The 22,848-nt window shown below is 44.1% G+C and overlaps 1 protein-coding gene across 2 annotated transcripts in view; it reads right to left on the bottom strand.

The window, feature by feature from the left end:
* The window catches only part of LOC124596084 (CD82 antigen), a 294,285-nt gene that overhangs the window by 152,241 nt on the left and 119,196 nt on the right, over positions 1–22,848 (bottom strand). Inside the window, exon 1 of one of the 2 annotated variants that reach the window (XM_047135074.1) lies at positions 21,352–21,364. The exons of the other annotated variant lie outside the window; for it this stretch is intronic. The gene's annotated coding sequence lies outside the window, so the exon portion shown is untranslated. Of the gene's footprint in view, positions 1–21,351; positions 21,365–22,848 lie in introns of those variants that run through there. 2 annotated transcript variants of the gene reach the window in all.

Raw genomic sequence — 22,848 nt, 5'->3', positions numbered from 1 at the left:
AATCTGCGACGCTACTGATTCAGTTATGCATCACGTTTTTGTAAACGCCTTAACTGTAGTAAATACAGATCCTCGGAAAACTTTTACGCTGATTTTTTCTGTACATTTTAGAATATGAGGAACAACCTGTTTCTCGTTACGCTGTAACGATGTTCTCTGCGTGTGTGTCACTACGGAGCAGGGAGCAGCCCCAGCCGTTTTCATACTGCGTATTAACAACGCGACAATTAGACCACAACTGTTAAAACACTGCTACATTACACGATTTTTGAAATAAACTCCAAAGCTACAGCGTGATTAAGGAAAAAAACTATCCATACATTACAATATCTTAAAAGTTTCATTTACCGTAACTCACTAATAATATATCTAATCTATAAGTAGGACCTACTTACTTGAGCGTAACATCGCCAGTGTAAGTGTGATACGCCTCTGACCAACTACCGTGTTTATGTTTTGATTCCATCCGGTTTATTCTTATAATGAAAGAAGTATAGTACGATACGGTAGCAAGCGGAGGATAGTAGTTACAGCTTATTCGGAAGCTTTCCACGTACCGGTCGCGAATGGTGAATACATTTGACTTTTACCGAAACAGTTTCAACCTGTCTACCATCAGTGTTGTAACAGTTACTAAGGCCCTTAATTTCGCCTTTCAATCTCACGGGACTTTAAAAGTGCAAAGAATGTTATGAAACGCGTATTCCACCAACATTGTCGTGAGTGACGCTCATTTTTGTTTATATAATTAATGAAGGTACTGGCACACATTGACTTGTAACGTTGCACACTGGTTTATTCCGGACGGTAGTGCTGCATTAGGAGGATCTGCTAACACGATTAGCCAACCGAGACCAAACGGCCTGCGAAATGAGTTTGGACGCTAATGCAGTTCCTCCAATTACATCAGCACTGCTAGCCAGCCATCCCTGTCGTTACTGTAACGTTCAGTCGCATTAGCCTTCGACCACCCCTTCCCCTCCGCCTTCCCCTGGCGTGCCGAACAGCCAGAACGCGAATATCTCCGATTAATTGAACGACTACCTGTAATGGCATCATCAATGTTCTCGTGCAAACACGAAAGGCATTACCGTAACAAGTACATTAACTAACAGATGCTTCTGTAACAAACCAAATACGAGGATTTCCCAGACAATAATGCACCGCATTTTTCTTTCTCAGCCAAAAACAATGCTATGGATGCGAAACGTTACGTATGTACGAGGGTGGTTTGAAAAGTTCTCGAAATCACTATGAGAGGTCAGCGCTAGCGCAACGGGTTATTCACGTGATATTCATTGGACTGTTGCCTGTAAACACATGCCACGACAGTGCTCTTGGAAGGAAGCTGTGGCTGTGACGTGTGTCTGTTGATGTTCCTGCGTAGTGATTTGCAAGATGGAAAAAAATCGAGGATTAAGTACTTCGAAAAGAAAGGTATGAAAGCAAAGCACATTCATGCCGATTGCCGGAACACACTAGCGGACTCTGCTTCATATTCAGGTGGACTAGTGAATTTAAATTTGGTCGGAAGAGCTTAGATGATTTGCGAAAGTGCACAAAATGGTCATGGAGGATCGCCGATTGAAGTGCGTGAAATTGCTCGCGCTTGCCAGGTGTCACCTGAAAGGGTATATCGCATTTTAACTGAATTAGAAATGAAAAAAAGTATCTGCAAGATTAGTTCAAATGGTTCAAATGGCTCTGAGCGCTATTGGACTTAACATCTGAGGTCATCAGTCCCTTAGAACTACTTAAACCTAACTAACCTAAGGACATCACACACGTCCATGCCCTAGGCAGGATTCGAACCTGCGACAGTAGCAGTCGTGCGGTTCCGGACTGAAGCGCCTAGAACAGCTCGGCCACCGCGGCCGGCTGCAAGATTAGTGACTCTTGACGCTGAATCGAAAACTCATGAGAATGGATATATCGGAAGATGTTTGGCCCGTTTTAGGAGAAACCAACAGGATATTTTGCGCCGGTTTGTGAGCACAGTTGAAACTTGCGTGCACTACTATACCCCACAGACAAAACAACAGTCAAAGCAATGGAAACATGCTGATTGTCCGCCACCAAAGAAAGCAAAGACAATTCCTTGCGGGAAAGCTCATGGCATCAGTGTTCTGGGATGCAAAGGAGATTCCGTTTGTAGATTGACAAATTGCAACAAAAGACACGAAAAACGGCCAGGTTTAGCAAGGAAGAAAGTCATCTTCCATCAAGACAATGCGCGCCCGCACACATGTGCCGTCGCCATGGCAAAATTACACGAACTAAGGTATAAATTGTTGCCACACCCGCCTTCTTCACCTGATATGGCTCCGTCAGACTTCCATCTCTTCCCAAAACTGAAAATTTTTCTTGGTGGACGAAGATTCACTTTAAACGAAGAACTGACAGCCAGAACTGACAACTGTTTTACAGGCCTGGAGGAAACTCATTTTTGAGATGGGATCAACGCACTGGAACCAAGTGTATTAATCTACAAGGAGACTACACTCAAAAAGTTTCAGTAATGTAAGTACTTTTGTTCTATTCCGTTGCGAGAAATTTTCAAATCACCCCCGTATTATTTGAAGTCGCCTGAGTGGGCGCGCGAAGTTTCCGACAGATAGCATTGCTGCAGGATAGTTTCACAATGACGGCTGTAGATGATGTATGTCAAAGGCACCGTCTCTTCATTGAATTTTTTCACGGCAGAGAAAGAAAAACTTTGGGAAATATTCACAAACGCTTGTGCAAAGTCTATGGAGCATCTGCCGTTGACAGAAGTATAGTTGGTCGCTGGGCACGGAGGGTGAGGCCATCAAAAGGTGGTTCGGTCGAGCTGCACGATTTGCAGCGGTCGGGGAGACCATCCACGGCAGTCACACCTGACATGTTGCAGCGAGCTGACGTCTTTCGCGAGGACAGACGCATTACGACTCTGCAGTTGGAGCTGCATCTGTCAATCAGCAAAGGAAGTGTGGACGCAATTATCCGCACTTTTGGATATTCAAAAGTGTGTATCGACAGAGCATACACACCCTTGTTTCGCGCTGGAGGAAGACCATAGAACGGGATAGAAATAACATTGAAAAATTTGCTGTGTTGATGAAACACCATTCTTTCGTGTTGTTAATTCTCATTACGTCCAATAAAGAATTGTTGAAGGAAAAAATGCGGTGCATTACTTTCTGGACAACCCTTGTACATCTGTAATTCATGCACTAATAAAATCGAGGTCAAAAATCAAATTCCTGCAACAATTTACTTAGTTTGTTGTGTCAAACTTAAGGGTTTCGCTTTTTAGGGTTCAGTATATCAATCAGTAAGAAAGGAGTCCTTACAGAATCACTTTGTTGTATCTGTGTCTGAAATCCTGATCAAGGGGTAGACAATCTGAAATTTGTCAAGGGGGGGTAGACAATCTGAAATTTGTCAAGGGGGGGTAGACAATCTGAAATTTGTCAAGGGGGGGGTAGACAATCTGAAATTTGTCAAGGGGGGGTAGACAATCTGAAATTTGTCAAGGGGGGGATAGACAATCTGAAATTTGTCAAGGGGGGGATAGACAATCTGAAATTTGTCAAGGGGGGGATAGACAATCTGAAATTTGTCAAGGGGGGATAGACAATCTGAAATTTGTCAAGGGGGGATAGACAATCTGAAATTTGTCAAGGGGGGATAGACAATCTGAAATTTGTCAAGGGGGGATAGACAATCTGAAATTTGTCAAGGGGGGATAGACAATCTGAAATTTGTCAAGGGGGGGGGGGTGTAGACAATCTGAAATTTGTCAAGGGGGGGGGGGGTGTAGACAATCTGAAATTTGTCAAGGGGGGGGGTGTAGACAATCTGAAATTTGTCAAGGGGGGGGGGGGGGGTGTAGACAATCTGAAATTTGTCAAGGGGGGGGGGTAGACAATCTCAAATTTGTCAAGGGGGGGGGGGTAGACAATCTCAAATTTGTCAAGGGGGGGGGTAGACAATCTGAAATTTGTCAAGGGGGGGTAGACAATCTGAAATTTGTCAAGGGGGGTAGACAATCTGAAATTTGTCAAGGGGGGTAGACAATCTGAAATTTGTCAAGGGGGGTAGACAATCGGAAATTTGTCAAGGGGGGGGGGGTAGACAATCAGAAATTTGTCAAGGGGGGGGGTAGACAATCAGAAATTTGTCAAGGGGGGGGGTAGACAATCAGAAATTTGTCAAGGGGGGGGTAGACAATCAGAAATTTGTCAAGGGGGAGGGTAGACAATCAGAAATTTGTCAAGGGGGAGGGTAGACAATCAGAAATTTGTCAAGGGGGGGGGGGGTAGACAATCAGAAATTTGTCAAGGGGGGGGGGTAGACAATCAGAAATTTGTCAAGGGGGGGGTAGACAATCTGAAATTTGTCAAGGGGGGGGTAGACAATCTGAAATTTGTCAAGGGGGGGGTAGACAATCTGAAATTTGTCAAGGGGGGATAGACAATCTGAAATTTGTCAAGGGGGGATAGACAATCTGAAATTTGTCAAGGGGGGGATAGACAATCTGAAATTTGTCAAGGGGAGGGGGGGGTAGACAATCAGAAATTTGTCAAGGGGGGGGGGGGTAGACAATCAAATTTGTCAAGGGGAGGGGTAGACAATCAGAAATTTGTCAAGGGGAGGGGGGGGGTAGACAATCAGAAATTTGTCAAGGGGAGGGGGGGGTAGACAATCAGAAATTTGTCAAGGGGAGGGGGGGGTAGACAATCAAATTTGTCAAGGGGGGGGGTAGACAATCTGAAATTTGTCAAGGGGGGGGGGGGGGGGTAGACAATCTGAAATTTGTCCAGGGGGGGTAGACAAATTGAAATTTGTCAAGGGGGGGGGTAGACAATCAGAAATTTGTCAAGGGGGGGGGGGGTAGACAATCTGAAATTTGTCAAGGGGGGGTAGACAATCTGAAATTTGTCAAGGGGGGTAGACAATCGGAAATTTGTCAAGGGGGGTAGACAATCAGAAATTTGTCAAGGGGGGGGTAGACAATCAGAAATTTGTCAAGGGGGGGGTAGACAATCAGAAATTTGTCAAGGGGGGGGGTAGACAATCAGAAATTTGTCAAGGGGGGGGGTAGACAATCAGAAATTTGTCAAGGGGGAGGGTAGACAATCAGAAATTTGTCAAGGGGGGGGGGGGGGTAGACAATCAGAAATTTGTCAAGGGGGGGGTAGACAATCTGAAATTTGTCAAGGGGGGGGTAGACAATCTGAAATTTGTCAAGGGGGGGGTAGACAATCTGAAATTTGTCAAGGGGGGGGTAGACAATCTGAAATTTGTCAAGGGGGGGGGGATAGACAATCTGAAATTTGTCAAGGGGGGATAGACAATCTGAAATTTGTCAAGGGGGGATAGACAATCTGAAATTTGTCAAGGGGGGATAGACAATCTGAAATTTGTCAAGGGGGGATAGACAATCTGAAATTTGTCAAGGGGGGGATAGACAATCTGAAATTTGTCAAGGGGAGGGGGGGGGTAGACAATCAGAAATTTGTCAAGGGGGGGGTAGACAATCTGAAATTTGTCAAGGGGGGGGGTAGACAATCTGAAATTTGTCAAGGGGAGGGGGGGGTAGACAATCAGAAATTTGTCAAGGGGAGGGGGGGTAGACAATCAGAAATTTGTCAAGGGGAGGGGGGGTAGACAATCAGAAATTTGTCAAGGGGGGGGGGGGTAGACAATCAAATTTGTCAAGGGGGGGGGGGTAGACAATCAAATTTGTCAAGGGGGGAGGTAGACAATCTGAAATTTGTCAAGGGGGGGGGTAGACAATCTGAAATTTGTCAAGGGGGGGGTAGACAATCTGAAATTTGTCAAGGGGGGGGGGGGGTAGACAATCAGAAATTTGTCAAGGGGGGGGGGGGTAGACAATCAGAAATTTGTCAAGGGGGGGGGGGGGTAGACAATCAGAAATTTGTCAAGGGGGGGGGTAGACAATCAGAAATTTGTCAAGGGGGGGGGGTAGACAATCTGAAATTTGTCAAGGGGGGGGGTAGACAATCTGAAATTTGTCAAGGGGGGGGGGGGGGGTAGACAATCTGAAATTTGTCAAGGGGGGGGGGGTAGACAATCTGAAATTTGTCAAGGGGGGGGTAGACAATCTGAAATTTGTCAAGGGGGGGGGGTAGACAATCTGAAATTTGTCAAGGGGGGGGGGTAGACAATCTGAAATTTGTCAAGGGGGGGGGTAGACAATCTGAAATTTGTCAAGGGGGGGGGGTAGACAATCTGAAATTTGTCAAGGGGGGGGTAGACAATCTGAAATTTGTCAAGGGGGGGGTAGACAATCTGAAATTTGTCAAGGGGGGGTAGACAATCTGAAATTTGTCAAGGGGGGGGGTAGACAATCTGAAATTTGTCAAGGGGGGGGGGGGGGGTAGACAATCTGAAATTTGTCAAGGGGGGGGGTAGACAATCTGAAATTTGTCAAGGGGGGGGGGGGGGGGTAGACAATCTGAAATTTGTCAAGGGGGGGGGGGTAGACAATCTGAAATTTGTCAAGGGGGGGGGGGGGTAGACAATCTGAAATTTGTCAAGGGGGGGGGGGTTGACAATCTGAAATTTGTCAAGGGGGGGGGGGGGTAGACAATCTGAAATTTGTCAAGGGGGGGGGGGGTAGACAATCTGAAATTTGTCAAGGGGGGGGGTAGACAATCTGAAATTTGTCAAGGGGGGGGGGGGTAGACAATCTGAAATTTGTCAAGGGGGGGGGGGGGGTAGACAATCTGAAATTTGTCAAGGGGGGGGGGGGTAGACAATCTGAAATTTGTCAAGGGGGGGGTAGACAATCTGAAATTTGTCAAGGGGGGGTAGACAATCTGAAATTTGTCAAGGGGGGGGTAGACAATCTGAAATTTGTCAAGGGGGGGGGTAGACAATCTGAACTTTGTCAAGGGGGGGGGGGTAGACAATCTGAACTTTGTCATGGGGGGGTAGACAATCTGAACTTTGTCATGGGGGGGTAGACAATCTGAAATTTGTCAAGGGGGGGTAGACAATCTGAAATTTGTCAAGGGGGGGTAGACAATCTGAAATTTGTCAAGGGGGGGTAGACAATCTGAAATTTGTCAAGGGGGGGTAGACAATCTGAAATTTGTCAAGGGGGGGTAGACAATCTGAAATTTGTCAAGGGGGGGTAGACAATCTGAAATTTGTCAAGGGGGGGTAGACAATCTGAAATTTGTCAAGGGGGGGTAGACAATCTGAAATTTGTCAAGGGGGGGTAGACAATCTGAAATTTGTCAAGGGGGGGTAGACAATCTGAAATTTGTCAAGGGGGGGGTAGACAATCTGAAATTTGTCAAGGGGGGGGTAGACAATCTGAAATTTGTCAAGGGGGGGGTAGACAATCTGAAATTTGTCAAGGGGGGGGTAGACAATCTGAAATTTGTCAAGGGGGGGGTAGACAATCTGAAATTTGTCAAGGGGGGGGTAGACAATCTGAAATTTGTCAAGGGGGGTAGGCAATCTGAAATTTGTCAAGGGGGGTAGGCAATCTGAAATTTGTGAAGGGGGGGTAGACAATCTGAAATTTGTCAAGGGGTAGACAATCAGAAATTTGTCAACGTTTTAAGTTCTACAATCCCTTGGTGAGGAAAGAAAGGTAAATCTAAGCTAATGCCATCAAAAGATACGACCTTTATGTCACGTATTTTGATACTCGCTAGCGAAAATCAGTAGGGTACTTCCCCTTTATGTACAAACGTTAAATTTCGCAAGAAGTAAAATTTCATAGTACAAGTATAGGGGAAAAAGAAATCAGAAAATTATTAATTTGTAATCACATCACACGAAAAAGTTATTTTTTCATTTGTTACCCAACTTCAAACTTGGTATATTTACTCGCCGCTTCAATCTATGTATTGAAATCATATCTGTGAGAGACCAGTGAAGAGTCTGAAACTGCGTCATTTCATTTGTGGAAGTACCTGCATCTGGGTTTCAGGCTGGAACCCCCATTTACATTCGGTGCTAAGGTGCTATTCCAGTACATTGAGATTCTCGCCAGTTCTATTCGCGTGTGAGAGGGAATTTAAAGTGGACTGGTGCGGCAATGAGAATGGGGATCAAGGAAGGGGGCGTGTCAGAGTAATCCGTGCCGTTGTGTGAACCGCTGTGCCATGATGACCTACTTGGTGGCTAAGCACCTGCCTAGTAAACACGAGACCCAGGGTCCATTCCAGGCCGTGGTACAAATTTTCATTCGCCGCTCAGTCTACGTACATAAAATCTCTGAAGTTGTTGGAATAACTGGGACCGATATCTTGCGAGTATGTGTCGAGATTCCGTATTTCCAAAATAGAGGAAGTACCTATATACATAATGAAGTCCATACGAAAACCCCAGCGCGCGAGTCCTCGAGAAGGGAAGGGGAAAGGGGCAAAGTGAAGGGGAATTTCCGAACAGACGTTCTCGGCGAGTAAAACCGATGATTTATGGGTTTGTGTTATTTGGGGTTCCACTAAAATTTCGCATACGCAGTCCTTAGTTCTGTGGCTCAGAGAGCAATATATGAACGCCGTTCTGAAGGGACTTCGCGAACAGAAACGATGGACCTCCCTCAGGGAGAATTTTTAAGCTCCGTTATGTTTAATGTTTACGCAGGTGGCTTTAAGAAACTTCTGTTGTATAAATTGGGAAAGATCCTGCGAAAGATACAAAACTACCTTAATCAACTAATCAGCATTTTCCACCCATTAAGTTCCGGTAACTGACTACTGTAACGATATTTATGCCTCGAAGATAGGAACTGGTAAATAATACTCTAGAAAAGGGCACATAGCGACTTCAGTCAACATCAAATGCTAAGTTCAATTTTCATTCCTTCTACAGGGTGTTTCAAACAATGACCGGTATATTTGAAACGGCAATAAAAACTAAACGAGCAGCGATAGAAATACACCGTTTGTTGCAATATGCTTGGGACAACAGTACATTTTCAGGCAGACAAACTTTCGAAATTACAGTAGTTACAATTTTCAACAACAGATGGCGCTGCGGTCTGGGAAACACTATAGTACGATATTTTCCACATAACCACCATGCGTAGCAATAATATGGCGTAGTCTCTGAATGAAATTACCCGAAACCTTTGACAGCGTGTCTGGCGGAATGGCTTCACATGCAGATGAGATGTACTGCTTCAGCTGTTCAATTGTTTCTGGATTCTGGCGGTGCACCTGGTCTTTCAAGTGTCCCCACAGAAAGAAGTCACAGGGGTTCATGTCTGGCGAATAGGGAGGCCAATCCACGCCGCCTCCTGTATGTTTCGGATAGCCCAAAGCAATCACACGATCATCGAAATATTCATTCAGGAAATTAAAGACGTCGGCCGTGCGATGTGGCCGGGCACCATCTTGCATAAACCACGAGGTGTTCGGAGTGTCGTCTAAGGCAGTTTGTACCACCACAAATTCACGAAGAATGTCCAGATAGCGTGATGCAGTAATCGTTTCGGATCTGAAAAATGGGCCAATGATTCCTTTGGAAGAAATGGCGGCCCAGACCAGTACTTTTTGAGGATGCAGGGACGATGGGACTGCAACATGGGGCTTTTCGGTTCCCCATATGCGCCAGTTCTGTTTATTGACGAAGCCGTCCAGGTAAAAATAAGCTTCGTCAGTAAACCAAATGCTGCCCACATGCATATCGCCGTCATCAATCCTGTGCACTATATCGTTAGCAAATGTCTCTCGTGCAGCAATGGTAGCGGCGCTGAGGGGTTGCCGCGTTTGAATTTTGTATGGATAGAGGTGTAAACTCTGGCGCATGAGACGATACGTGGACGTTGGCGTCATTTGGACCGCAGCTGCAACACGGCGAACGGAAACCCGAGGCCGCTGTTGGATCACCTGCTGCACTAGCTGCGCGTGCCCTCTGTGGTTGCCGTACGCGGTCGCCCTACCTTTCCAGCACGTTCATCCGTCACGTTCCCAGTCCGTTGAAATTTTTCAAACAGATCCTTTATTGTATCGCTTTTCGGTCCTTTGGTTACATTAAACCTCCGTTGAAAACTTCGTCTTGTTGCAACAACACTGTGTTCTAGGCGGTGGAATTCCAACACCAGAAAAATCCTGTTCTAAGGAATAAACCATGTTGTCTACAGCACACTTGCACGTTGTGAACAGCACACGCTTACAGCAGAAAGACGACGTACAGAATGGCGCACCCACATACTGCATTGTCTTCTATATCTTTCACATCACTTGCAGCGCCATCTGTTGTTGAAAATTGTAACTACTGTAATTTCGAAAGTTTGTCCGCCTGTAAATGTACTGTTGTCCCAAGCATATTGCAACAAACGGTGTATTTCTATCGCTGCTCGTTTAGTTTTTATTGCCGTTTCAAATATACCGGTCATTTTTGAAACACCCTGTATAAATTCTCCTATTGAGGAAGTCGGTAATAGCAGAAATGTATTAGGATCAGACACGGATATGGTTGGCGGCAGATCCCCACAATCTTTTACTTATTTATAGAGCGCCGGTATGTTCTAGAATGCATTACGGCAGCATGTTCTACCATGAAGGTAACCGACGTAGGTTGGAAAACTAAGAAGTTCAAATTTCAGGCACAGAATGCTGCAAAGCTGTTTTCAAGTGAAATGAATATATGTTCAATCTTGCACGTAATACACACTTGATGGATCTCTCTCTCTCTCTCTCTCATTTAACGATTCCAGGTTAACAGTTTCCTTTTATCACAGTAACTTAGGTAACTCCGTAGAGCGTCAATATGCCACACACCGGTAACCTCAATATCTTCAACTTCATGAATACCCTCAAGAACTTCTCATAAGAGGTCGATTAATACTGGACTTTTCAGATCTAAACGTCACAATACTTCACAATCCATTTTAAATGATAGCAGTGGTACATATCCTACCCGTGTTAAGATACCAAACATCCTTATGAGAAGTGTGTTCTAAACGTTATTTGGCACTTAAAAAGAAAACAAGGCGCAGTCTAAAATAAGTGATTTGTATTGTATTGCCATCTAAATCTCGCATTACGTTTTTATGTGTGTATTTGTCCGGCAAAAGAACGTTCCGGAATGTCTGGATGACATTTTTTCTATTCTTTCAATTCTGTTCCATGCGAACTTTGTCAGGAGAATAAGTTAAGAATTTCGCTTCTGCCTCTAATAAATTGAACTATCCCTTTTTTCTAAACTGAAGGTGGAGGTAGAGAGCAAAGTGAAGCAACTAATGATATCAGCTGCATCGGGACTATGCGGAATCTGCGGCGATGAGCGAAAACGTGTGCCACACTGGGATTCGAACCTAGTACCTCTTGCTTACTAGGCAGTTGAGTTAATCACTGCGCTATCCATACGCAGTGTTTATCGCAAATCCGCCGAATACCGTTCATCAGCAAACCAACCATGCATTCTTTGCCTGTGCCAAAAACTTACTATTGCATAATTTACCATATCTGGCCAATTGCAGAACACGTGAAACAATTGTCTTATTTTTCCCAAGAGGTATCCTTTTCCTTTCTTCCAAGTTTTAAAATTATTTTCCTGTGTTTTCTGTCTCTCGGTTATGATGCATTTCCCTTTGTATCTTTCCTTGTAAAAACTTAAGGTTTTCCTTAACATCCCTCAGTTTAATTTCTGTATCCGATGTAACCATCTTTTCTAACTATTTCTGAATGCTACTCGTCCAATAATTATGTTGTTGAAAAGCCTAAAATTGTTTGGTAAATCTGTGTCTTACTTTTCACAAACTTAAAAAATAGAACGTAATAGATTGAGTCATTTGCTGGAAATTTCAATGAAGTTTTAAGCCTATCCGCTTTCACTCTGTTTTCGAAGACGTTCTCTTTATCCCCTACATTTATTCTATTTCGAACATCTTCAAGTATTTAGTTCCATATGGTGCCAAGACCATGTATATTACTTTTTTGTACCGCTGCATTCACATAAACAGTACATACCTCAAAGTAATATAATATACATGTGTGTGACAGGGCAATTTTAAGTATCAGGAAAACCCCACAACAGTGCTGCAGTCTTCTAAGAACCTTGTTTTCCCAAGCATTCATTATGTACAGAAGATAAGATTAAATGGCTGTGTGTAACCCACAGACGCAGTAATCCTGTTCCGGTGGAATGCAGACAGAATTGAAGCAAATCCAGAGCCAGAAATTAACAGAACCACGCACACGTTCTTATAAGCTGTTTATGCTTTTAATCGTTTAATAATAATATTACAGCAGTTTTGATGTCACGAATCAGTGTAAAGTATGTTTCGTTAAGTTAAGACCTTCCTGTTAACGTTCCTTTCCTGGTTACTCTTCCATCCGTTCTAAATGTGACGTACTCTAGATTAATGCTAAGTCAGGCAAATGTAGCGGCACCAAAAACTGGTATTGTTGCCGAACAAAGACGAAATGATACTGTTGAAGGATATTTCAACATTATTGCTTAGTATCTGGGTACCTTAAGAGTTCGAATCAGATGTCGCAATGGTTAGCTACATTACAGGAGATTTATTTTGCAAACTTATCACAAATTTTACGCCGAAAGGTGTCCCAGACTAATTCCCTGTAGATCAGAATATCATCGTTTAGTTGTTAATAGTTCAAAGATATGTGAATGCCCACCTCTGGTGCCGTTAAAAAATGCTTTTATTTTCACTACTGCTCACGTTCATAGAGCACTGACAGGCGTTACGACCATGCGGCGTGCTTCGGTACACATGAAAACTGTTTTCAGTAAGATGCGGTCTCGTACTAAGCTTCATGACAGAATGTTATAAAGTACAATGGATACTGTAGGTTAAAGAGGAAGAGCCAGCCGAGGTCAGCCAGGTAAATATCGTTCCTGTCCAATAGTGCGTGACGAGCACTTCGTGTTAGTGTGCGAAGCAATCCTGTAGTGTAGCTAGCTCACTTCCACCACACACTTTCACTGCAGGCAGCATTGTTACTTGCTCGTATAGCCATGTTTTAACATTTTCGAAACATGTACCACACCATTACAATTCTTCCAACGATTTATCTATCATTTTGATTCCAATTTTTCTTTTTTTTCCTTTTTTAGTGCTACCTTTAAAATCGGAGCTAAGGCCTGAGGAATGACTAACTCGCGACCCACCGTTTACGAGTTATCAATTTTACCTGGAGACGAAAGAAGGCTGGCGTGTTTACCTTGTGTCGTAGCATTCAGTTACTTTCACCAAGCAATTAACAGTCTGCAATATGCAGAGAGACCTTTCGTGCTTTCTAATACACCCAAGGTAAGAACTTTGCTCTAGTTTCTTCCAACCCTCACCTCGCTGCACCACCACCACCACCACCACCACCACCCTAAGTCTCTCTCAGCTCACTCCCTTTTCAGCAACTCTCTTTTCCCTACCGATTCCTGTCGCGTATATGATTAAACAGTATTCTTCCCTATTTACCTACTACTCTCTCAGGAAAAAATTTTCCCTCTCATAAAGCTTAGGCTAGGCGCCGTCAGAATCTAGGATCCTCGCAATTTCTATTCGACATAACTGTTTAGTTGAAAGCGGTGTGCACACAGCCAATCAACTGTCACAAACATTTGTTAACAGGTGTTCGTGTGCGCGTTTCCTGCTCGCGCTATGAATTACTAACAAGTGGAGTGTTTGACATGTCTGACACCCATTTTGATCCAGTTTTCCAAGGACGTTCAGTACTGGAAACAAAGAGACATGTTTCGCCTTTTGCCAGACACTCCCTAATATCTGAAAAATCTAGGTCAATGTTAATGACCGAAATTCGTATTTTCTATGGTATAATCTAAAATCGTCTAAAAAACAGATAATTATGTTAGAGTTAGTAACGTTTTTGTGTTTTCGTGCTCTAGCTTGGGTACTCGTCATTCGATGTGTCTAGCAGAGCGAGTTCGGCGGTCGAGCGGTCAAGGCATTTACTACCAGACAGCTGGTCCGTGTCATGCGACATCACAGCGGAGTAGACAATTACAAGATAGGGCAGGAGGCTATTAAAATTCATGCGTTGGCCCATAACGAGTTGCCCGCGCCTGTCTTTCAAGATATGCTTTTATACGCTTGGGACACATCCAAATTGGTATCTCTCAAATCCGTTTTTAGCAACGTGAATCAGACATCTTTTCCACTAACTATTTACAGCGGAAAACATGTCAATGTGGCGATATTTCGCTCGTGTGTTGCCCATGCTGCAAAAAATATTAACGTTTTGCCTGTTTCTATGACAACTTCCACCCCATTGAGTGAGAGAACGCTCGCGAGTAGACGGTCACTTAGATTTGTGTGTGTTTTATATGTCACAATGAAACTGTTATTACATTATAATGTATACTTATTTGATTACTCATCACACCTCCCGATGCTTCACTTTTAAAAAAGGCAAAGAAATGTATTACAATTATCACAATAGCCTATACACTGAAAAAACAATGAATGAAAAGCCAAAAATCTTAACACAGACCGGCAGTTTCGTAATGTGATGCCTTGCTCGCTGTGCTAAACGCATTGAATGACGTGTACCTAAGCTACAGCGTGGAAACAAAAACGTTAATAACTAATGTTATTAACATTGGGACCCATATTGTATTAACAAATGTTTTTGGACGCTCTTTCGATGTATACCTTTGAAAATATGATTTTTACGTCACCAACTCTGACCTATTTTTTTAAAAAACCAGGGACTGTCTAGCCAAGAGGCTAAACAAGTCTATTTTCAGTGTAATAACGTCTTTGCAAAACTATCAAAATCTCTTACCCAATGGCCCCTTTACTTCGATCATTAACACAATAGTTTTCACTGTACCTTATTTACGACATTAAACAAGATACATTTCAGTTCAGGAAAGTCTTACGATTTTTGCAGAATGGCTGAAAAATTTGATGAAATACTGCCAGTAATTGGTCCATAAAATGAGAAACAGAAGGCTTATGTTCTTTGGTCATCTGGTGAGAATGGATGATAGATTAACGAAGAAAATCAAATATAATTCAACACAGGAAAACACCCAACTCTTGGTTGCAAGGAATAAAGGAAGACCTCGGTGAACTTGGACTTACAGAAATGGACGCAATGAAGAGGGACGAATACAGAAAGGCAATAACTGAATTCTAAGTTTTTCAGGAGACTCCAAAACCGAAGACCAACAGGAAACTAACAGCCGAACATCTGGAAGAAATGTCAGCAGGCTGAAGAGCAGCCCGAGAGAAGAGAAAGAAAAAAGTGAACATGAAAAAAACTGTAACGCAGTCCTTAGTTGGCCAATTCGTGTAAATAAATAATTGTCCACACATACAACGCTGTAACATCTGTATCAGCGGAAGACAGATTAAGTGTAAATTTAAGATAAACGTATTCGCAAACATTTTAATTGGTCAGTTAAAGTAAACAGACTGCGAATAATGACAAAACAAGTACCGTTTGTGGTGACAAATTCATCTCGTAGCCTGTTTATACATTTCGTAAAAGAGTCCGTGTCGTCGATGGTAATATCCACAGTTTTAAGAGATAACGTTCGAACTGTTTAAACGAGTGAACGGTCGCAGATCGACTGTTGAGTCGACTGTGCGACTGCCAATACACGGCCTTGCTAAACCACCGGCCAACCACCGTATCTGTAGCTATATTGTCGCAGTCCAGTTTAAAGACGCCGACGGGTTATTACCGTTTTCCTGTCGAGACTCTACTTTTCAGTCCATCAGCTATCACGATGAACGTATGTCCACCTCCGTAGTCGACCATTACCTTCCGAAGCAAATCTAAAGAGTTGTTCGACTAAAAGGCTGCTTCTCGTTTCGCAGGTCCTCTATCACCACACCCCGATAGCAGTGTTTGATGTAGTCTTCAAACGCAATTTCAAGGATGAGAAATATGAATAGCGCTTGTAATCTGCGATCATCTCTGTTTTCGTTTCAAAAGGTGGCCAATACGCTTCTTTTAAGATCTGCCTCAATTATTCTTTTTATGCTAACATAAATCAGGCAGGCCGTACAAGAAGCGTATGTCACCTTTGCAACGAAAATACAGATGTGTCCAGATGGGAGAAGTATATTAGTGATATTTGCTCACCGGACAGAAAATTAGCCATCCCTAGATAAATCTTTACAAGCATCATTTAATACCCTAGTATTTCCACTCCTGGACTTACTGTCTGAATTCAATTAGCAAATGAGTCTATCTACAAGGTTATGCTCGTACGGCGCATCCAAATTACGCCATTCGCTGAGGATTTGGTAGTGCGAATCCACTAAATTTCGGGAATGCTTACGTCAGCGTTTTATTTGTTGTTCAAACATACCCCATAAACTACTTATAGCGATCCAGTCAGAATGATTTTGCAGGCCAGTCGAGAGATAATAGCGCGGGTGTGTGTTCAAGGAAACAGTCACATATTCTTCCAGAACAGTAAATATTGCTGTTATGAGCCTTGTGTGAGCTACGGCATTTTGCCAGGCTACCGACTGCAAATGTTCATGGTAATGTTCTCTCGCTCGCAGTTTGGTATGGACCTTCATTCACTGCCTGCAGCAATTCCTGCCGGGCTTGGAAACTATTTTGATTCCCAAGTCGTGAAACGTGTCTCCGGTCCTCCTAGTCAGGATCTTTTTCCGATCACAAACCGTACGTCGTGTTTTGTGGCGACGGGGAGTTACACCACTGCTTTCCGACACATTTAACAGTCCGCCGCGAAACACCAACAAATCCAGCAACTTCGCACACCGTATGGCTATGAGCACGGCGAAACGAGACTGCCACACTGTCACGTCCTTACATTTACCCATCTTTACGTACAATGTCCGTTGAAACGTTAATGTGTCACAGATCGCTACTGTCTTACGCTCACGTAGAGGCAGTGGGAGAGCGCGTGTGTATCGCTGCGCACCTGTTAAGGCTTAACGATTTGTCTGTGCGACGGCAATAGGGTGACTAACTTTTTATCCGGTGAAACTATGAAAACACTAATGCTTGCCTACTTTAAGGCAACTATTTGTAATGCTCAGAAAATAAAACGCCATGACGAATTATTTGACTGGCGTCAGTACATGACCCATGTACATACCAAAACTAGTACCAACATGTGACAGATGTAGCAAATGAAGTAGACGCCGATAAAAAGAATTGACGGAATATTTTCTTACGGCGAATGCCAATCGCTCTTTCACAGATATTGCATTATCAATGTTCAGCTGAATCTCCTGTTGCTTTTTGTGACATTTGTAAATGTCTAAAGGAAGCTGAGCTGATGATAGAAGTGGTAGATATTCCGTATTGTGAACGTTCTGTGTTAAAAGGTGCACAGCACACTTTTTTTCGCTCACTACTAACTACATTTTAGTCATGTACGACTCACTGCCACAATAGTGATTACGTGGTTTTAGCTTCGCACCACTGCTAGTAATCCCTTTCAGTTAGCGATAAACACAGCTGCAAAGCTCCCGGCGAACATCGGCGCTATAATGTAAACTCACGTATCCGCCTGGCCTTACCTCCATTGGTCAGGATCAGGATGCAGATACTGCCCACATGCGCACCACTGCCATCGCCACGCCTCCCCTCTACTTGCGACGCGCGCACGATGTTCCCCGGTCAGGCGGCAGGAGAAAGTGCAGCGGCCTAGACGCGTCAGACACTTGTCATCCAGCGGGCGGCGGTTGTGTGGAGACCCGCGGGCAGATGATCCAGCCCAGACACACTGCTGGCCGCCCGCCAGCCGGCCTGAAGCAATATTTAGATCACCCTCCCAGGTCTGAGGCACCGCCACACAAACAAACGACTACTCGGGCGTTAACAGACTTCCGTACGCTGTAGCGTTTCGTCACACGGGATAATATCCCACCACGTCACGAACGGGCTGCTCGGCGACTCTCGTCTGAACATCTACAATTACACTGCAGGTAGCAAATGTTTGGTACAGGGTTTATAGGACCAATTTCTCGACTGTTCCACTCTCCAACAGCACATGGGAAAAATGAACACTTAAATATTTTCGTGTGAACTATGATTTCTCATGAAACTGGGGAATCACGTCAAATGATTTACTATGATCATTTCATGTTATGCGGGCGGGAGCCTACGAACTACACGGTTAACATTAATAAAAATCGACAAACTGCAGGGACAGATACCCGACTGGAAATTGAGAGAAAAGGTTCTGTGGACATGTGTCCGAAAATGGAAGGTATGCGTCCAACGACAACTACTCATCCCGGGACACAGTACAGCGCTGCATCCCATCCACGTCACAACGTATGTTCGAAGTGGCTCCATGGGATGCAGTACACGCGTTCACAGGCCGCATCATGGATTGCCGCACTCTTTCGCAGGTGGACACGTTTTTGTGGGGTTTGCACACCAGGAACTGGCTCAGCGTACGCAAAGCTTTTCAGATGCCCTCACAGGTAAGAACCCGGGGGTTTAGGTCCGTGATATAGCAGGCTACGCTATATCGCCTCCGCACCCTATCCAACTACCGAGGAAGATGATTTGTCTCAAAATTCTGTAGAACCTGGTCCTCCCAATCTCGTGTGCACAAAGTCCGCCGCCTCCCTGTACATTCGTCTGTCTGATAGGACCCATGATCACATATGAAATAATGTGTGATGTGGCTCGTTGTCTATGAGGGTACCTGTTTTGGTATAGCAGCGCTCCCCGTCCACCGTTTCCATCTACTTGGCCGTACACGACCACCACCTTGGCTTGCTCCAGACATGAAAACCGGACCATTCTGCTGCTTACAGTACGCTGCGGTCAATCACAGCCCACAGCACCCAAGGAACACACAGCACGTGGTCAGAGGAATTGTCATTCGTCAGCGCCATCTACCGTAACAACGATGCATTTCCGGACACATGTTCACAGGACCTTTTTCCTCCATTTTCAGTCAGGAATCCGTCACTGCAGTTTGGCGGTTTTATTGACAATCATGCTATGTTTTCGCACTCTGAGAAGAAACATGGTTACTGAAACTCTATGGAAGTATCTCCACGCAGTGAAAAACTACTTTGTTTTAATGACTGCTACCAATATTCTGATGTCATAGCTGTTTCTCTCTCCCTCCCTCCCTCATTTCGCGATAACAAGCTGCCATTCTTTGAACTTTTTCGACGTTCTCAGTCAGTTCTATTTGGCGAGAGCTCCACACCGCGCAATAATACTCCTAAAGAGGGCGGACAAGCGTAGTGTAGGCAGTATCCTTAATAGACCAGTTACATCTTTTAGCTGTTCTGTCAATAAAACAGTCTTTGGTTCGCCTTGCCCCATAACATTTTTTGCTTTAAGGTTCTAATAGATAATTTCTACGACAGACAACATATTATAGGCCCGATGAGAACCGAACGGCTTGTGTGAGCAGGGCACGTCAGTCGGATAAACAGTCACCGATGACTGCCTTTCAAATCCACGGATTTTACTTCCTGTGGAAGATGACCATTAGGCAGACCAACGAAAAGGTGGAGACATGGAATCTATGAGGGCTTGCTGCAGATCAGCAGCGAGTTTGATTGGCTGCAAAAATCAGGACTCAGAATCCGGTGGAAAGGGAGCCTTTTAGCTGTTCAGTACAGTCAACCGAAGAAAATTAGGAGAAAAACTCCTATAGTTCCAAATTTTTTCACGGTGCTTGGGGAGGGTGGGGGAGGAGGGATGGAAGGAGGACAATATGATCATCATACTAGACGTCCTGACTAGTGGGGTGTGAGCGTCGGGGGTGGGGGTGGGTTTCATGGGGCTTTTTGTAGGAAATTTAGTGCAGTTTAATTTTGTACTGAGAAACTATCGCTGGAAGTAGCGGTGTTCGAATTGTTCGAGAAAAACATAAGAAGTGAACATCAAACGCATCAAATGCATCTCAACACACACACACAACCGGTCAGGATTTTCAGTAATACCTCTCTCCCGGTCAGGATTTTCAGTAATACCTCTCTCCCGGTCAGGATTTTCAGTAATACCTCTCTCCCGGTCAGGATTTTCAGTAATACCTCTCTCCTAGCACTGTTCAAAAATTTGGGACTGTATGATTTCTGTCACCTAGAAAATCGAAGAGAGACTAAATGAAATTACGCGCCCATGCACAGGAGCACACCTTTCGAATCCTCGTAGGCTTCGCGTACAGGGAAAGTTAACTTTACACATTGGAAGTAACGCACTGGAAGTAACTAATGAGACTTTACACAAATTTATATTTTGTAACTACATAGATTTCGGAAAACTGAGACCAACATATCGGAAACCCACTTTCTGTGCAAAGATAGGATAATCATATTTGTGACACAGTAGGGCGTCACATAATCATATTTTGCAAACTAAAGAGCTTACAGTTCTATCTCCGCCCAGAATTGTTAAATTTTATGGGCAGAGAAGTGACGTAGAATTCATAAAATAATTTGTTTTGTATCGGTATCAGTCACATTTAATTCTTTTGGTTGACTACATTGCGATGCGTTCTTCGTATTTTTTTAGGCACATTACTGAAATAACTTGAAGTAGCTACGTGATCATTTGCAAACTATAACGTAATCCGAACGCAGACACTTCTTGCGAGAAAATGGTGTGGGGAAGCGATTACGTCGAACTTACAGCAAGTAAGTGCTCGTTGCTTACTAATTGCTCAGTCTCCCTGCTAAGTTAATCACTGAACAGAACAGATAATCATCTATTTTTCTTAGACGGAAAACGAAAAGATGTTAAAGAAATACGGTCATTTCAAGTGACTGTACAAGGAAATAAACTATAGTTTATGTATTAACATTTCTTATTAGAACCCACTTTATCAAAAACTGTTTTTTCCCTTTGAAGTATTTTCCATGGAACTCTTGAAACCATACTTTTAAATTCCACAACTTTTTTTTTAAGATTTTTATTTATTGGCTCTGAGCACTATGCGACTTAACTTCTGAGGTCATCAGTCGCCTAGAACTTAGAACTAATTAAACCTAACTAACCTAAGGACATCACACACATCCATGCCTGAGGCAGGATTCGAACCTGCGACCATAGCGGTCACGCGGTTCCAGACTGAAGCGCCTAGAACCGCACGGCCACAACGGCCGTTTTCATTTATTGCGTTCCTCTGTGTCCACTGGGCGTTTATGGACAGAGAGACACCCTCTCGGCGTTGGCATTAGGGCCTGGACGGGAAAGTATTATTCTGCCAGTTTAAATAATTCCGAATACAATTCTCTATTATTTTGTGGTTTGAAATAAAGTATCCACTTGTCAGGAGTCAAAAGCTTTTTGTAGGGCAACTCTTTTGTTCATAAAGTTTTGCAGTGATCAAAGAATTTGCTGTCGTCCAATTTTACTTTTTCTAGAATAGTATTGACGGGGTTGATGTATATATATAGAGCCCTTGATTTGTGACGATATGCACCGGTACCCCGTTCCAGTGCCTCTAACACAAAAAAAATCAGTATGCAGATTTTTAAACTTATTCGCACTTTTAAAATATACAGAAAAGAATTTAAAATAAGGTTCGAACATATATAAACTTATTCCTCCTCCTACCGATACCCGTGCTTACACTCGTTAACTTTGAAAGGGCCATTGTTGTGCGTCCTCTGCTTCACCGCTAAAATGCCTCACAGGCCGTACTGTATATTTTTGGTCGGACATGACCGGTTAAAGTCGGACACCTGGTAATCCTGGTTGCAGTAAGACACAAATTATTTATTGATAACAGTCCCAGTACTTCCACTTAGCCACTCTGCCCGTAGTTAATGGCGTAGGATTCGCTATTTGTCGAAAAAGAATTGTTTGTGAGCGTCAACCTTTCAAATATCCTTCGCAGTGGGACGTATAACGAAACGAATGTTTTACAGAGTTCCTGTTGTGCTGCTTCATCCACCATGGCCACCACCAAGCCACTGAAGTGAAGTGAACTCGTACAAACAAGTGACACACACACACACACACACACACACACACACACACAGACAGACAGACAGACACAGAGAGAGAGAGAGAGAGAGAGAGAGAGAGAGAGAGAGAGAGACGGCGTGTCATTTGTCTGACGAGGGGTAGTATCTTTGGAGTAGCGCTCTGCGCGCTGGACCGTCTCGCTGCCGGCTCTGCGCCTTTGTTTGCTGACGTCAGCAGGCGGCGTCCCGGGGGCTGTTGCCGGGAGCAGGTCACGGTGTCAAGGTCGGGCCCCGGGTAGCCTCGCCACGTTGCAGTGCGGAACGAGGCCTAGCACGCGGTGCGCCAGATATCGACCCCCGCCCAACCGGGTGTCTATTCGGGAACGCGTAAGCGCTCTGGCAGGAACAATGGTCCAGTGCGCATCCATATTACACAATCATGTAAACAAAGCGGTTTCAGAGCTCGGCTCCACGGACGACGACGCCGAGTGACTGTACATGCTGAAGACTTACATCAGCTAGACGTGTAGCTAATGTGTGCTGGACCTAATATGTAAAGCTTTAAGATCTGTTAATTTTGCTGTAGCCGGCCAATTAGTCCAAGATTTTCTTTTTGCCATCTACCTACGCTACAGAAGAATCACCAGAATGGACCTCTGAACTAAAAAGGTCACTTGAGTGAGCGTCACGTCGGAAGGGACCCAGTTTTGAACTTAGCTGCCGCGCGGGATTAGCCGAGCGGTCTAGGACGTTGCAGTCATGGACTGTGCGGCTGATCCCGGCGGAGGTTCGAGTCCTCCCTCGGGCATGGGTGTGTGTGTTTGTCCTTACAATAATTTAGGTTAAGTAGTGTGTAAGCTTAGGGACTGATGACCGTAGCAGTTAAGTCCCATAAGATTTCACATATGAACTTAGCTGCGGAAGTTTAACATTGCGGCCCAAGGCACATATCGCGCCCCATCGTGTCCGAAATTCAGTATCTGGCATTATTAGCCAATAATATTCAAATA

The sequence above is a fragment of the Schistocerca americana genome, chromosome 2 (assembly GCF_021461395.2).
Source record: "Schistocerca americana isolate TAMUIC-IGC-003095 chromosome 2, iqSchAmer2.1, whole genome shotgun sequence".
Classification (NCBI taxonomy): Eukaryota; Metazoa; Arthropoda; class Insecta; order Orthoptera; family Acrididae; genus Schistocerca; species Schistocerca americana.
The sequence above is the reverse complement of the archived record's forward strand: the minus strand, read 5'-3'. Positions and strand labels throughout refer to the sequence as shown.